Raw genomic sequence first — 16,125 nt, forward strand, 5'->3', positions numbered from 1 at the left:
AATGTACCATAATTAAGCCATGCCTAATTTTCCCTGTGGAGAGATCTACTCAATTGGCCTTATCTTAATTCTCTACAGATCTGGCCAGTAATAGAGGAGTTAAATGGTTAGATTTTTATCAGGCAGATGCAGGCACACATGCTGTCATGACCAGAGCTGGCTCTGACAGGTCAATCTCATCAACCAGACACAATCCCTCTCCCACTGCTTTTAGCAACAGTGACAATTTGATGATCGAGAAGGCAGACTAATTAGCTGTATTGTACAAGCAGCATTTCAAAAGGCCCAAGAAGATTTACCTTCGTATAATAGGCTAAACAAATAAAACAGGGTCTACTTTTAGAAAGATTGTTTTTAAGACTGTATGCACAATTTTACAGTGTGCCTCTAATTAGAAAGCCAGCTATTGATTATCAAATGCTTTTACATTCGGGATCAATAGAGGAGGACAGCCTAGGGACAATAATTAATTCTGTCAGCTGGAGTCTGGAAATAACAAATCATACAACAAGCATACAAAGATCAATCGCTCAGGTGACTAGAAAAAAAATGCATTTCAAATAAATTGAGCAAATCCTGTTCCATACTGGAACTAAAATGTCCATCACTACCATACTCCGTCACAATAGCAATAACATTATGTTCTAGTGTTTATTTGATAAATCCTATTGTGAGGATTTTTTACATTGCTATATCTAAACTAAAAAAAAAATGGTTTTCACAATCACAGTCAATAACCACTTCAGCCTTCATGGTTGTTTTACCTTATGCATCCGAGCAACTTTCACGTCTTATTCATTCGCCAATAACTTTATTACTACTTATCACACTGAAATGATCTATATCTTATTTTTCCGCGACCATTTAGGATTTCTTTGGGTGGTACATTTTGCTAAGAATTATTTTATTCTAAATCCATTTTAACAGAAAGATTAAGAAAAAAAATAAAAAAAAAATCATTATTTCTCAGTTTTCGGCCATTATAGTTTTAAAATTATACATGCTACCATAATTAAAACCCATGTATTTTATTTGCCCATTTGTCACGGTTATTACACCGTTTAAATTATGTCCCTATCACAATGTATGGTGCCGATATTTTATTTGGAAATAAAGGTGCATTTTTTCAGTTTTGCATCCATTACTTATTGCAAGCCTGTAATTTAAAAAATAACACTAATATACCTTACTACATGCATATTAAAACAAAGTTCAGTCCCTAAGGTAACTATTTATGCATTTTGTTATTGTATTTATTTATTTTTTACAAAAAAAAAACCTGTTGTGTAGCTATTGGGGAGTGTGGGAGGTAAGTGACTAATTTTAAAAAGTAAAAAAGGTAATTATCTGGAAAATTTTATTTCCAGATATAATTTTACTATATAGCCACAAGATGCCTTCGCAGCTCACTTCTGCATGCGGAAAGTTCCTCTGCAAAGCGAAAGTAATGAGTGGATGGGACAGAATGGGATTTGTGAAAGATGGAGCCGTCTTGTTGACTGCGTCTGTCTTTCATACGGGGACCAACAGTTCCCATTCATTGATCTTCGGGCTAACAGAAGGCGGCAGGAGCATGCACGATCGCGTGCCTGGCTCAGCGGCAGCAGTGCAGGCTATCTGGATGGAACTATCCATCCAGATAGAATTAAGTGGTTAAAGGGAAAGAAAACATATGGATCCTTATATTTAATAATTAGTGCAACTTTCCTTTACTTGCAGTAACTAAAAGAGGAACTGTACTGAAAATTACATGATTAATAAAATTGCTTATTTTTAACAATATTACTTTATAAATGATTTAGTCTTCCCCATTGTAAAATCTTTCCTCACCCTGATTTACATTCTGAAATTTATCACAGGTGGCGACATCTTTAGTCCTGTCAGGTGATCTGTGTGGACTGTTTGTTTACTGAGCGCTTTGAGTCCAACAGGAGAAAAGCGCTATATAAATGTTCGGATTATTATTATCGGATTATTTCACTGTGTTTTCCAAGCCAGTAGAAATAATATCTGCTCTCCCAGAATGCTCTGTGAGGAGAATACCACATAACTAAACAGCCTAGGCTGTGACATCACCGAGTAAGACAGGGCTACATACCAATATACAGAAATATCTATATAGTTGTGTTCAAATTTATTCAACCCCCACTGAAATTGAGTGTTTTGGCCAGTTTGTCATTGATTTTGATCATTTCAGTCATCTTGTTTACAATTAAATCAAAGAGGCACTTGTAAGTCAGACAAATATAACATAAAATGTATAATGAAATAACCACAAATGTCTTTTCTGTGCTCACATCATTATCAGTTTTAATTAACCCCCAAGTGACATTCATTCTTAGTACTTAGTACAACATCCTTTTCCAGTTATAACCGCTTTTAAACGTGAAGCATAGCTTGACACAAGTGTCTTGCAGCGATCTACGGGTATCTTAGCCCATTCTTCATGGGCAAAAGCCTCCAGTTCAGTCACATTCTTAGGCTTGCGCGCTGCAACTGCTTTCTTTAAGTCCCACCAGAGGTTCTCAGTCGGATTTAAGTCTGGTGACTGCGATGGCCACTCCAAAATGTTCCAGCCTTTAATCTGCAACCATGCTCTAGTGGACTTGGAGGTATGCTTGGCATCATTGTCCTGTTGAAAGGTCCAACGTCTCCCAAGCCTCAGGTTTGTGATGGACTGTATCAAATTTTCTTCCAATATCTCCTGGTACTGAAGAGAATTCATGGTACCTTGCACACGCTGAAGCTTCCCTGTAACTGCAGAAGCAAAACCGCTCCAAAGCATGATTGACCCCCCTGCCATGCTTCACAGTAGGCAAGGTGTTCTTTTCTTCATAGGCCTTGTTCTTCCTCCTCCAAACATAGCGTTGATCCATGGGCCCAAGCAGTTCTAATTTTGTTTCATCAGTCCACACAACACTATCCCAAAACTTTTGTGGTAGTGTTCTGTGGAATAGTATCTGGTCACAACCACATGTTAAATGACATATAGTACAAACACAAAGCACTTCAAATGCAAGATGAAAGAACAGGCCGTGTTTAGAAACAATCAAAGATAGTCAAGCTCCACTCTGCCCTTCCTAAAGGTTGTATTACGTACCAAAGATTTCTACAGTCCTTTAGCAGAAAAAAATATTTCTTGCAGGGCCGGCCTTAGGTTTCACAGCGCCCTGAGCGAAACCTGATTTTTGTGCCCCCCTTCATCCTCTTCACGCATGCGCGCACACAAGACCACACACAGGCCCATATGAAATTCACCTTTTCTCCTGAGATATGGACAGTGGTTCCCAACCTTTTTGACGTCGTGACACATCACGCCAAATGCTGAGATCTCCGTGACACGTCACATATGCATAATAAGAAAAATACTATTAATAAGCACGAATGGATGGAAAGAGTGCATTATCCTGAATATACTTACAAATGAAGGCTAGAACCTTTCAGGAATATTAATAAAAACAATCAGGGGGACAGTTAGCCGGTCCCCCCCCATTTAGAATGATAGCACAGCACCGACAATTTGCACCACGCGTTATAGCCGCAGTGCACACACCCCCCAAATCCCCCCCCCCCTCGATCTCATGTGTAGGTGCCCTCAATATAGGTTGCCAAGTCAGTTGAAGGTCTCCATCGCCCCCATAGGTAGCCAGGCGTAGGTGCCTCCAGTATAGGTAGCCATTGAAAGTAATCAGCACAGAACTGAAAATGAATAATTCTCACATTGCTTACTGCCACTATACTTGCATAATGTCCTTGACTTGTAATATACACACTGTCTGCCCTTGTATTGTTTTTGTTTGTTAAGCAACTGCCAAGACAAATTCCTTGTAGGTGCAAACTTACTTGGCGAAAATAAATTGATTCTGATTCTGATGTGTTGGTGCCCTCAGTAAAGGTAGCCAGCTATAGGTGCCCCCAGTATAGGAAATCAGGTGTAGGTGCCCTCAGTTTAGGTAACCAGCTATTAGGCGCCCCCTTGGAAGCCGGCGCCCTGAGTGATCGTTCTGGTCGCACAGGTCAAAGGCCGGCTATGATTTCTTGTGCTTAAGTGAAATGTCATAGTTAGTGTTGTGACAAGATATGGTTAAGCACAATGTAGGGTTTGTTGTAGTGAGGGGAGCAAATTGCTATTAGTAAGGGATATGTTATGCAGAATTGACAAGGGTAGTGTCAGGGGGTCAAATAAATGTTTAGGATAAGGGTTAATAGAGGTCAAGAGACTGCTTTTTACCAAAAACTATTTACAGTGATGTTTTATGGTGGTATCCTTAAAGAGACTCCGTAACAAAAATTGCATCCTGTTTTTTATCATCCTACAAGTTCCAAAAGCTATTCTAATGTGTTCTGGCTTACTGCAGCACTTTCTACTATAACAGTCTCTGTAATAAATCAATGTATCTTTCCCCTGTCAGACTTGTCGGCCTGTGTCTGGAAGGCTGCCAAGTTCTTCAGTGTTGTGGTTCTGCTATGAACTCCCCCTTCCAGGCCCCTCTATGCACACTGCCTGTGTATTATTTAGATTAGGGAAGCTTCTCGCTTCTCTCTTATGTTTTACAAGCTGGATAAATTGTCCTCTGAGCTGGCTGGGCTTTCACATACTGAGGAATTACAGACAAAGGCAAAGCTGTTTGCAGGAAGAAACGAGCAGCCTGAAACTTCAGTGGATGGGGGAAAGAAACACACAAATGATCTCTTGAGATTCAAAAGGAAGGGTGTATACAGCCTGCTTGTGTATGGATGTATTTTCTATGTGTGGACATACTGTACATCAACCTACTTCCTGTTTTGGTGGCCATTTTGTTTGTTTATAAACAAACTTTTTAAAACTGTTTTTAACCACTTTTAATGCGGCGAGGAGCGGCGAAATTGTGACAGAGGGTAATAGGAGATGTCCCCTAATGCACTGGTATGTTTACTTTTGTGCGATTTTAACAATACAGATTCTCTTTAAATGTGTTGTCAATAATGCAAATATAGTATTTTGCACTTTAACATTGCAGGACAGAAAATATCTCTACATATATTTTTCTTTATTTCAAAATGTCACTATCCTGGAGGAGATAACATACCTTTTCATAACAAAAAAAACCCTATTTTTAAAAATATTTTTGACTACAAATAGGGCAATGTACACTGCTGTATTTGAATGGTTAAATAAGTTTGCCTGTATTGTTATAACTTGAAGGAAAATTAAACTTTAATTAAAAATGATACAATATATCATGTTAGCCCTTATAAATAAAATAAATAAAAATATACAGTAAATAAATAAACATATACAGTCAAAGTGAATGGTATTAAAAATGACCTTTCTGTATTGTTTTGCAGCCTGCTACAGTTTCTAGACATGCCAAGTTACACTACTTTACCACCGCTCCACTACCATGGTACAGTGAATAGTACACATATCTATTTCGCAAGCCTGGCAGGTATTGTGCGCAAACACACTCTGACTGTCACTTTAGCTCTCACTACTATTGCCTCACCCATCTGACTCTGCAACAGGCAAAATGTTTGTTGATTTACAGCGTGAAAATATTTACAATGGTTTGTATATAGTTGTCCTGGAGGGAATTGTTTTTGAATATTTAGATTCCCTTATTGCGTAAGCTGCGTCCAAATTTACTTGTGCTATTGTTATCTTACATAGTTACATAATTATTTAGGTTGAAAAAAGACATACGTCCATCAATTTCAACCAGAGAACAAAGTAAAACACCAGCCTGCTCCCTCACATATCCCTGTTGATCCAGAGGAAGGCGAAAAACCCTTACAGGGCATGGTCCAATTAGCCCCAAAAGGGAAAAAAATCCTTCCCGACTCCAGATGGCAATCAGATAAAATCCCTGGATCAACATCATTGGGCATTACTGTGAGAAAACGCGGAAAAGCCGCCGCGTGTGCTCAGAACAAGGCGGCTGATTCCGCATCCAGCGCAGCGGTTTGCACACGTAGGCCTACATCTGCCAGTATGGCTGAACGCAGAGAAACCGCCGCATGCCCTGATAGCGGTGCGGCTGGTTCCGCGTCCAGCGCGGCGGGTGGTACGCAAGACATGTCTGGTGTGGCTGTGACTGATAGTCCACACAGGTTCAGAAGGACGCTGAGAGGCAGAACTTTTATGACAGCCAGAAGGGAGTCAGCTGACCAAGCCGGCCAGCTGACGATTCAACCAGTTCCCATTGGTCCAGCACTTAGGGGAGGCGCTGGAGAGCGCTGGGCTATATATACTGGGTGCTGGTCATTCGCTGGTTGTCTGCCGTTGCGATCACTACGTGGAAGCACTCAGACCTTATTGTCAGAATCTGTGTTATCATTCTGTTATACTTCAGACTAGTTCCAGGGTGTTGATGATCAAGGACCTCACACCCAAGATTAGGGACTTGTGTTACCATTCTGTTATACTTCAGACTAGTTCCAGGGTGTTGATGATCACGGACCTCACACCCAAGACTAGGCATTGTTTATTATCTGTTATGACTTTCTACTTTCCTGACCACTCTTCTGTTCACTGATTCGGTACTTCGCTATATCTGATACTCTGTTGCCAAACCCTGCTTGCCTTAGGATTACCGAATCAGCCTCCTGTCTTTGTACTTTGTATGTCCGTGTGTTGCCGACCTGGCTTGTCCGACCTTGAGAGCTATCTCCGCAGTTAAGAGATAGTTCACAGATCAGTCAGTGACATTCTCCTATTGGTGTCACTCACGCTCTGGTCCTTCCCTCTCCCAGCCTGACTCCTCCCTGCGGGAGAGTCTCAGGCTGCTGGAAGGTACTTACTCTAGCAGTATTCCTTACTGCCTTTGTACCTGTCCTCCTGATATTGTTCTCAAAGTATTACTGTTGCACCAAACACTCATATCTCTCAGGTGTCCAGAGGTTAGTAATATATCTGATTATCGGTGATACTGCAGATCATCAATAATCAGGTATATATCTGTATTTTTGGTGATACTGCAGATCACCATTAATCAGATCCTCTCTGTGTTACACCGATCGTTACAATTACCTAGTAATTGTAGCCATGGATGTCTTGCAATGCAAGGAAAGCATCTAAGCCCCATTTAAATGCCGGTATAGAATTTACCATAACTACTTCCTGTGGCAATGCATTCCACATCTTAATCACTCTTACTGTAAAGAACCCTTTCCTAAATAAATGGCTAAAACGTTTTTCCTCCATGCGCAGATCATGTCCTCTAGTCCTTTGAGAAGGGCTAGGGACAAAAATCTCATCCGCCAAGCTTTTGATGTACTTATATATGTTAATAAGATCCCCTCTAAGGCGTCTTATCTCTAGACTAAATAAACCCAGTTTATCTAACCTTTCTTGGTAAGTGAGACCTTCCGTCCCACGTATTGTTGCGCGTCTCTGCACCTGCTCTAAAACTGCAATATCTTTCCTGTAATGTGATGCCCAGAACTGAATTCCATATTCCATACTAGAGAGTTAAACAGGGGCAATATTATGCTAGCATCTCGAGTTTTTATTTCCCTTGTAAAGCATCCCAAAATTTTGTTAGCTTTAGCTGCAGCAGCTTGGCACTGAGTACGATTATTTCACTTGTTGTTGATGAGTACTCCTAAGTCCTTCTCCAAGATTGATGTCCCCAACTGTATCCCATTTATTAAGTATGGTGCTAGACCATTGGTACGACTAAAATGCATGACTTTACAGTTTTCAACATTGAATTTCATCTGCCATTACTGCCCATATAGCCATCCTATCCAGATCCTGTTGCAATATGTCCCTATCTTCCTGAGTTGATAATTCTGCACAATTTTGTATCATCTGCAAAAAATAGCAACATTGCTCACTACTGCATCTACTAGGTCATTAATAAATAAATTGAAGAGCACTGGTCCCAGTACAGACCCCTGTGGGACCCCACTGCTAACAGTCACCCATTTTGAGTATGATCCATTGACCACAACTCTTTGTTTTCTGTCCATTAGCCAGTTCCCTATCTGCTTTGGTCCTTTTTATTTTTATCATTATTATTATCATTATTGCATGCATTTCTTAGCCTTCTACCTTGTTTTGTAATCATTTACATAGAGCGTCTATCTACTTATAGCAACTGAGTGGTGTAAGTTGCTCTTGGTCACTCTAGTCCCTGGCACCATCACAGTGGGCATATGTTCTCATACTTGAGTATATAGGTATTTAGAAGACATAAATCAGTTAGGACCATAAATGTTAGACAGGGATTGGTTGACACACAGTACCAAGGAATTTTTGGGCAAGTTGGGCTATATCCACATGTGAAGACAGAGAAAGAGGACCTTTGCTGCAAATAGTTAATAAACTTACTTATTTTTTACACTACTCATTTATAAAATTATTTAGTCAATGCTAGCCCACTGTAAAATATTACTGATTTACATTCTTACATTTATCAGAGATGGTGGCAAGGTGAATCATTGTGGAATATACCATACTCTTTATAAAGGGGAACTATAGTGAATTAGGCATTTTTAATTAATAGAAATAGGGTGCTCAAACAAGCATGTGGTGGAAGTAATTAAAAAAAAAGAAAAAAAGAAGAACATATGATAGGAAAAAAAGCAAGCAGAACAGTCACATAACTCACCTAATCAGTGGGCATCCTGTCACTTAGAAACAGAGATGCCTATCATCTTATTCATTTGTGGGGCATTTCAAAAGTTACTGACATTTTTGTGCAGAATTTCTCTCCCTAAAAGGATGAGGTAGGAACCGTGGAACATTCCTACCTTCCTCATCTCCCTCGCGCTGCTGCTGATCTTATTCTTCCTAACTATGCTGCTCTAGCTTCTCTGAGGCCCCCGGCACTTGTGTGGACACTTCTGTGCGACTGTCCACTACTCAAGTGTACTGAGCATAATGAACTCAAGTGGTGGATGGTCGCACAGAGGAGCCTGCTAAAGTGCTGGGAGCCTCAGATGCTAGAGCAGCATAGCTAGGAAAGACCTGTTTGGCAGCAGAGTGTGGATGATGAGGAAGGTAGGCTTCATCCTTATAGTGAGAGAAATTCTGCACAAATAGCAGCTACTTTTGATGTCCCCCACAAGTGAATTAGCTGATCGGCATCTTCGTAGTGAACTACACAAGTGACGGAATGCCCACTAAATAAGTAAGTTATGTGAAGACTCAGTACATCATTTTGTTTATCATTTCTTTTTTCAATACTTCCACCACATGCTTGTATAAATATTTGTATCCAATGTTGTACTAATGGACAGTGGCATAGCAAAGGAGCTCTGGGTCCAAGTGTGAGATTCATATTGGGCCTCGTCTATACATAACATAATAATTGAAAAGTAGCCACAAGAAAAGCAGTTTGTTAAAGTGTACCTGAGATGAAAGGTTTTATACTTACAGTACCTGGGGCTTTCTTAAAGGGATACTGTAGGGGGGTCAGGGGAAAATGAGTTGAACTTACCCGGGGCTTCTAACGGTCCCCCGCAGACATCCTGTGTTGGCGCAGCCACTCACCGATGCTCCGGCCCCGCCTCCGGTTCACTTCTGGAATTTCAGACTTTAAAGTCTGAAAACCACTGCGCCTGCGTTGCTGTGTCCTCGATCCCGCTGATGTCATCAAGAGCGCACAGCGCAGGCCCAGTATGGTCTGTGTCTGCGCAGTACACTCCTGGTGACATCAGCGGGAGCGAGGATATGGCAACACAGGTGCAGTGGTTTTCTGACTTTAAAGTCAGAAATTCCAGAAGTGACCCGGAGGCGGGGCCGGAGCATTGGGGAGTGGCTGCGCCAACACAGGATGTCTGCGGGGGACCATTAGAAGCCCCGGGTAAGTTCAGCTCATTTTCCCCCGACCCCCCTACAGTATCCCTTTAAGCCCCCTTGAGGCCGATCGGTCCCTTGTCTGAGGAAGCAAGCATTTTTAGCTTGCGAAACGGCTGTTAGACCTATTGCCTGATATATGGTGTCTATCACTGGATGGATGAAATAAATTAGCATTTGCAACCCAGCTGGTGCCCGGGATCTTTCTACTTTTGCTACACGATCAGTCCCTCACCGTCTCCCTGGGTCGCTCCTGTCCCTTGCTGGTCAACCTGGTAGCTTGGCCGAGTCCCGCTTCACTGCGCCCACATGGCCAGGTTGCAGGCGCCCACGTCACGTTCCACGTCATTGCACAGGTGCAGAACACTCTCGGACTCAGGAGTGTAATGGCATTGCATGCAGCCGGGTCACACATGCGTGATGAAGCATGACTCAGCCAGGCTACTGGGCTATCCAGCGGGGGATAGGAGCAACTTGGGGAGACAGCGAGAGACTTAGAGGGCTTAGGGAAGCCCCAGGTAGGCATGGAACCTAAGACTTCTATCATCTCATGTTCCCTTTAAAGATTACTATTATTTAAAGGACATTTAGAAGTGATAACTACCAGCATAGCACCAATGAAAAGCTAATACAGGGGCCATAGGTGGGCTTTTCTGGTTCAAGAGGCCCAATGCAGTCACACAACCTCTGTACCCCTATTGCATTGCCCCTGCTAATGGAGTTAACTTGTGTTCTTTCTCGTATTTATTAATATTGGTCCACTTGACAGAACAGTGATGTATTGTTGTTCTTTGGAAGTTGTTGTTTTATCTAGCCACAGGAAGTAAACTTAATCTGAGAGCAAGAGAATGCCAGGGAATTGGCAGCATTATTTAACAGTCTGTGTAAGATGAATTGTTAAAAACATTGCTTAGCTTGCAAAAAGCACCAGAACATTAAACAAATCAAACTTTGGTTCAGTCATGTCTGCCAAATTTCAGCTTCTTGGCTCAGTGGGATTCAGTATCAGGAGGGTGTCCCTGCTATTTCTTTATCCTGAGATTTTGTGTGAAGTATCCACATGCAGGATGGACACAGCATGGGAGCTCATAGTGTGTTGCATTAAATGATGCACCTGTTTTATGAGAGGCTTAAGCAAAATGTCTAATGTCTTCTGGGGGAAAGGACAGTTTTCTTTTACTGTAAATAAGCAAATTAAATGAGTCCAGAAAAACTGTCATGAATGGATTTACTTTTGAGAACATATATCCAGGTGTATGATCTGCTCCAAACCTAACTTTATGTTGCAGAGGGAGCACACAGCAATTTTATTGGTCCTAATGCCAGGGGAGCACTGCCCGTTACTCTATTAGTGTCAGGGCTGGTTCTACTAACAATGGGACACCAGGAAAAAATGAACCTGGGGTCCCCCTTAACTCCCTCCTCTCCCCAACAGACTTGACCCCCCCTTTCCCCTTCCCCAAAGCAGCATTAGGAGCCCTTTGTTGTTAATTCCCCTCTAGGGTCCCAAACTGGCTGCTGGGCCCCCAGGTTCTCCCGCAACTTAACTGTTCTCCCAAGGGCTCCACAGGACCTTCAGCAGAGTAGCCTCTTACCTGTCCTGGTGGGCACATTACACCTCTGTCAGTCTATGGCTCTGTGGACTATCATCGTCATCCTCACAGAGGCACCTCTCCTTCATGACTCAGCACATGTTATTATGTAATAACATGCTGGACTTCCCAGAGAAGATGTGGCCATCGGTGGATGAAGACGAGAGCATGGACTGACAGAGTAACAGTGCACCTGCTGGGATAGGCAAGATACTTCTCTGCAATGCAGGAAGCACAGTTAAGTTGGAGGAGTGGGGGGAGGGGACGGCCTGGAAGCCACTCAGGGCCTTTGGACAATTGCTCAGGTTGCCAATATAGTAGTGCCTGCCCTAGGGATAATGTGTGCAGTGCTGTAGTAAGCTTGATGATGATAGTAGCACTATGATAATGCCAAGATACAATCTGCGTGGAGTTTGTATACCTGGGCTTTCTTCTGGTATTTTAATTTACTTCCACATCCCAAAAACAAAACTAGGTTAATTAGTACTTCTCAAAGTGGCAGTAAGAGATTCTGATAGGAACATTATGCTAGATGACATACATAGGGACAAATACTGATATGAATGTTCAGTACTTTTTCTGTAACGCACTATTGCAAATGTTTTGGCATTCTAAGCATGTCAAAATAAAAGGGAGAAAAGATAATAATGTTATTAATTAGCTAGGCAATTTAGAATGGTAGGGGTTCAGATTTTTGTACACTAGTCTATTGTCATGCTTTTGTTGTAGAGCTTCCTCCTTCCACATCTGCTGGTTGGTGCAGGAGAAGAGAGCCTGCAGTCTCCTCCGGGATGAGCAAAGAAGTTGTTCGATTTGTTCAAAGCAAGTCAGCTCTTGAACACTCTCATCACGCCCAGCTTGTGCCCATCAAATGTGTGAGCCAGCAGAGAAGAGTTCTGTGTGTTTATAATGACTTCAGTTCATCATAAAGTGAGAGGAATCTCCTGCACCTGCCAACAGACTTATAGGTAGAAGGAGATGCTGGGAGGCAGCTGCATTATAAATTGGCTGTTTCCGAGGAAACTCAATTAAAATTTTTGATCAAACACCACAATAAGAATGAAAGATCTGTGCCAGTGAGAGACAGCCAAGCGTGTCTTATCCTGTTTTATGATTTTAGGTATTTGTCAGTTTAATTGAATCAGTAAGTAACAAGGTGGTAAATCTTTCTTAAATCAGGACTATGATTTTACAAGTATAAAATATATAACATAGACAAAGCTAACACAAACACTACAGTAACAGTGCATTTTAGTTAATCAATCTCATAAGAACAAGACAAGTATTCACAGCCACCAAAGACCACTTTGTCAAGGCACCATAGTAGACAGGCAGTTATTCATGAATTAATATACACCTTGCCTTACTTTGACCTGTTTCCTTTGGTTTCAGTGATTAATCAGTTTCTGTTATTCTTAGTAATGCTTCATATACTCATACAAGGACTGTCATATGTAAGGATCAGGATACGATCCATAGGTGACAGTTTGGGCTTTAAAGGAGATGCATAGCTAGCCTATAGGTTAGAGATGCATTCAGTTGTTATAAAGGGACAAAGTGGTGCACAATGGAGTGAGAGGGGTAAGGAGGAGAGCAGTGGCCTTGGCCTGTGCTTGAATGTAAGATCCAGTGATCTGCATCCCTCCCTCATGCATCAGGGCACTGTGAATATGTTAGATTCTCAGCAGTGGTGGCCCAGACCAACCACCTTGACCAAGATCCATGTAGTGTGCGTTTGAAGCCTAACCTTTATCATGCATATAGAAGGACACATTTTATATTAGTATAAAGGGTTGATTCACAAAGAAATGTTAATCTTAACGTGTGTAGATAGTGCATGTTCAGATTACCGGCATCAGCCCCGTTTCTAGAAGCGGGCCAGGCGGGCGGCCGCCCTGAGCGCTGTAAGCCACGGCCTTACTGGGACTCCGCGCCGCGTGGAGGGGAGCCTGACTTCTCTCTCCCTCCCTCTCCCCGGGGCTCCCCTCCATGCACCCCCCTTTGCAGAGTAAGCTCAGCGGGAAGCCTCATATTAGCATCTTACCTCCCTTCCCACTCCAATCTCAGCTGGTCTTATCTGTCGCATAGCCGCTTATACACTCTCTACTTCCTGCTAATCAGGAAGTAGAGGCACCTATACCTAGTTACCTATACTGAAGGCACCTATACCTAGCTAACCTATACTGGCTGCCTCTATACCTAGCATGGGCAACACATAGTGTTTAGCTCTCTTGCCTTGCAACGCTGGGTCCTTGGTTCAGTTTTGAAAGTCTGCAAGGAGTTTGTATGCTCTCCTCGTGTCTGCGTGGTAATGCACCAACTACATTTCTAGAGTAACATGCAATGTAAGCAGTGCATGTACATAGCGCGTTATGCAAATTGGTAAAGTCACTACACAAATTGTGTACATGCCGTTAATCATAACATGCACTAGTTGCACATGATAAGATTAATGTTCTTTAGGGAATCGACCTGGAAGAGTCTTATCTTTAATACCAGCAGATTTAAATTCATCTTTCGTGTTTCAATATTTTTTATTGGGTTTTCAAGAAAAAGTATAACAAATAACCGTAAGCATCAAACAAGTACAATCGTATACATTGAAGCATATAATATTCCAGTATGTTTAAAATTCATTCTTTATTGTTGCATTCAAGCATACTGGCTTAAACATTTCTTATCTTGCATTGCCTAGTTGCATATTTATTATTAACGTTGGTCCTTAAGAGGTACCGTATGTGTTTAGGCTGTTTTCTGACTGAACCAGAACATCAGAGCAAGCTTTAAAATAGTTTATGGAATATGCAGGGGACACTCAATAGACAATCTTCAGACATCTTCACTACATTTTAAAATACAAATATATGTTATTACTTAGCTTGTAGCATATATATGTGGGATGTATCTGAGACCTTTCACATGAAGACTTACTGTTCTTTTTACAACAGACTGTCTTACATGCCTGTTGAAGCTGTGAGTTTTGGGCTGCTGGATTATACAAAATCAGCATCATGGGATTGACTTCAAGCATAGAATTTATTGAGAATCAAGCCTGGATATGTGAACCATTCAGGTAGAAGGCAAACACCATAAATCAAGAAGATGTAATCTGTCCGGGGCGGAGATAAATGATAGACATAGTGGTGCTACAAGTTTAGTTTGTTTCAGAGGAAAAATTGATTTCAGGCCTGGATAACTAACAGCAGGCAAAGGCTATATAAACCTTTGTAGTTTTCAAAAAAATACGTTAAAAACTGCAGTTGAAGTCTTTGGACTGCGGTATACGGAGACCGCCACTGAAGTGACTTATAAAGGTTTTTTCTTATGTATTCTAAAAATAGTACTTTTGTAGTAAAATAGGATTTGGAAAGTGTAGCCTGCATTGATGTTTTTGTGTTGGAGTTCTAAGTTACTGTTAGACAACAAGATAATTCTGTGCTTTCTATGGCATGTTTCCTTGTGCCAGACTTGTTGCAAAAACCATCTGTTTAAAGCCCTCATGAAGATTATTTGGTGGACTTATTATACACCAAGATACGGCTTTCACCTAATTTGTGTGTCCCTACATACTTTTTAGTTTGATATATGTAAGAATCACAAGTGTCAGTAGATTTAGGAATTTGGACCATTAGTTCTGTCATTACTGGCACCAGTAGTGTGGTCTCTCTTTTAACATCACCCTGGGACAAACTGTGCGTACGCCGGCAGTACTGTAGCCAGGTTTAAAGGTCCTGACCCACAGGGTTGGGGCCTAGTCCGGGAGGTGTTACAGATGAACGGGGCAGTGTGGGGCAGAGCGGGGGATGGAGTCCACATCTGGAGGCCATTATCTATACAAGTATGTACATTCTATACCAGCTTGATTCAACCTTGTGTTTTTCCTCTGCCCAAAGTGTTACTTTTTAGAAGTAATGGGCAAAGGTTTGAGAAACAAAAACAGAAACAAAAAGAGGCAAAATGAAGTAAAGGATAGGGGGGGAAAACAGAAGAAGAAAGGAATAGAACTGAGGAATAATAACTGCTCAAGCACCATGATATTTCAAAAGCTTGAGGATATCTTGGCACCAGACATATTGGTGCCGGAATTACTAATTAGATGAGTATTCTAGGGTGTTTTTTCGTTTATTTTGGAGCATAGTGAACATTAGGATGGGTAGGAGGGATAATTGTTGTCTTTTACTGGCAAATCTGTGGTCACTCTTGTACTCAGTAACTAACAGTGCCAAGCTGAATTAATGCATACCTCCCACCAGACCTCATTTCTGGGGCAGACCTGTGGTTGTGCCAGGGTTGGCCAGGCGTGTACATTTAAATGCGCCGCATGTTAAAATGAGAATGAGATCTACCCTATAGTAGAATATCAGTAAAGTTTCTGTGCAATCTGAACTTCAAGGAAATCTACCTGGATTAAAAAATCTGTGTTGTCAAACTGACACTGCTGCTTTACAGAGGGTTTGACAGTGTCTTTCTTAACTCAAAATCTTATGTTATAAAGGAACCCACTGATCTAACATACTATGTGACCAAAGTGTTTAGCCTTCAGATCAGAACAGGAGCCACATTATGAGCCCACACAGATCTTCAACACACCTGACCTGTATAGGTCCAATTTTCACAATGATTTTATAACGGCAGAAAGTACTTTTCCACTTTCTCATACAGTATTGTACCTTAAACCGTAAAATGTATATCAATTTATGTTTTGCTTATAGCTTCTTTTATCATTAGCTCTAATTTATAACTGGGGAT

General features: G+C 41.5%; 1 protein-coding gene across 6 annotated transcripts in view; it reads left to right on the forward strand.

Moving 5' to 3' along the window:
- Positions 1–16,125, forward strand: part of SASH1 (SAM and SH3 domain containing 1) — a 1,147,574-nt gene that overhangs the window by 637,543 nt on the left and 493,906 nt on the right. The window contains exon 2 of one of the 6 annotated variants that reach the window (XM_068231710.1): positions 5,329–5,429. The exons of the other annotated variants lie outside the window; for them this stretch is intronic. The gene's annotated coding sequence lies outside the window, so the exon portion shown is untranslated. The remainder of the gene's footprint in view (positions 1–5,328; positions 5,430–16,125) is intronic. 6 annotated transcript variants of the gene reach the window in all.

The sequence above is a fragment of the Hyperolius riggenbachi genome, chromosome 4, assembly GCF_040937935.1.
Source record: "Hyperolius riggenbachi isolate aHypRig1 chromosome 4, aHypRig1.pri, whole genome shotgun sequence".
Lineage (NCBI taxonomy): Eukaryota > Metazoa > Chordata > Amphibia > Anura > Hyperoliidae > Hyperolius > Hyperolius riggenbachi.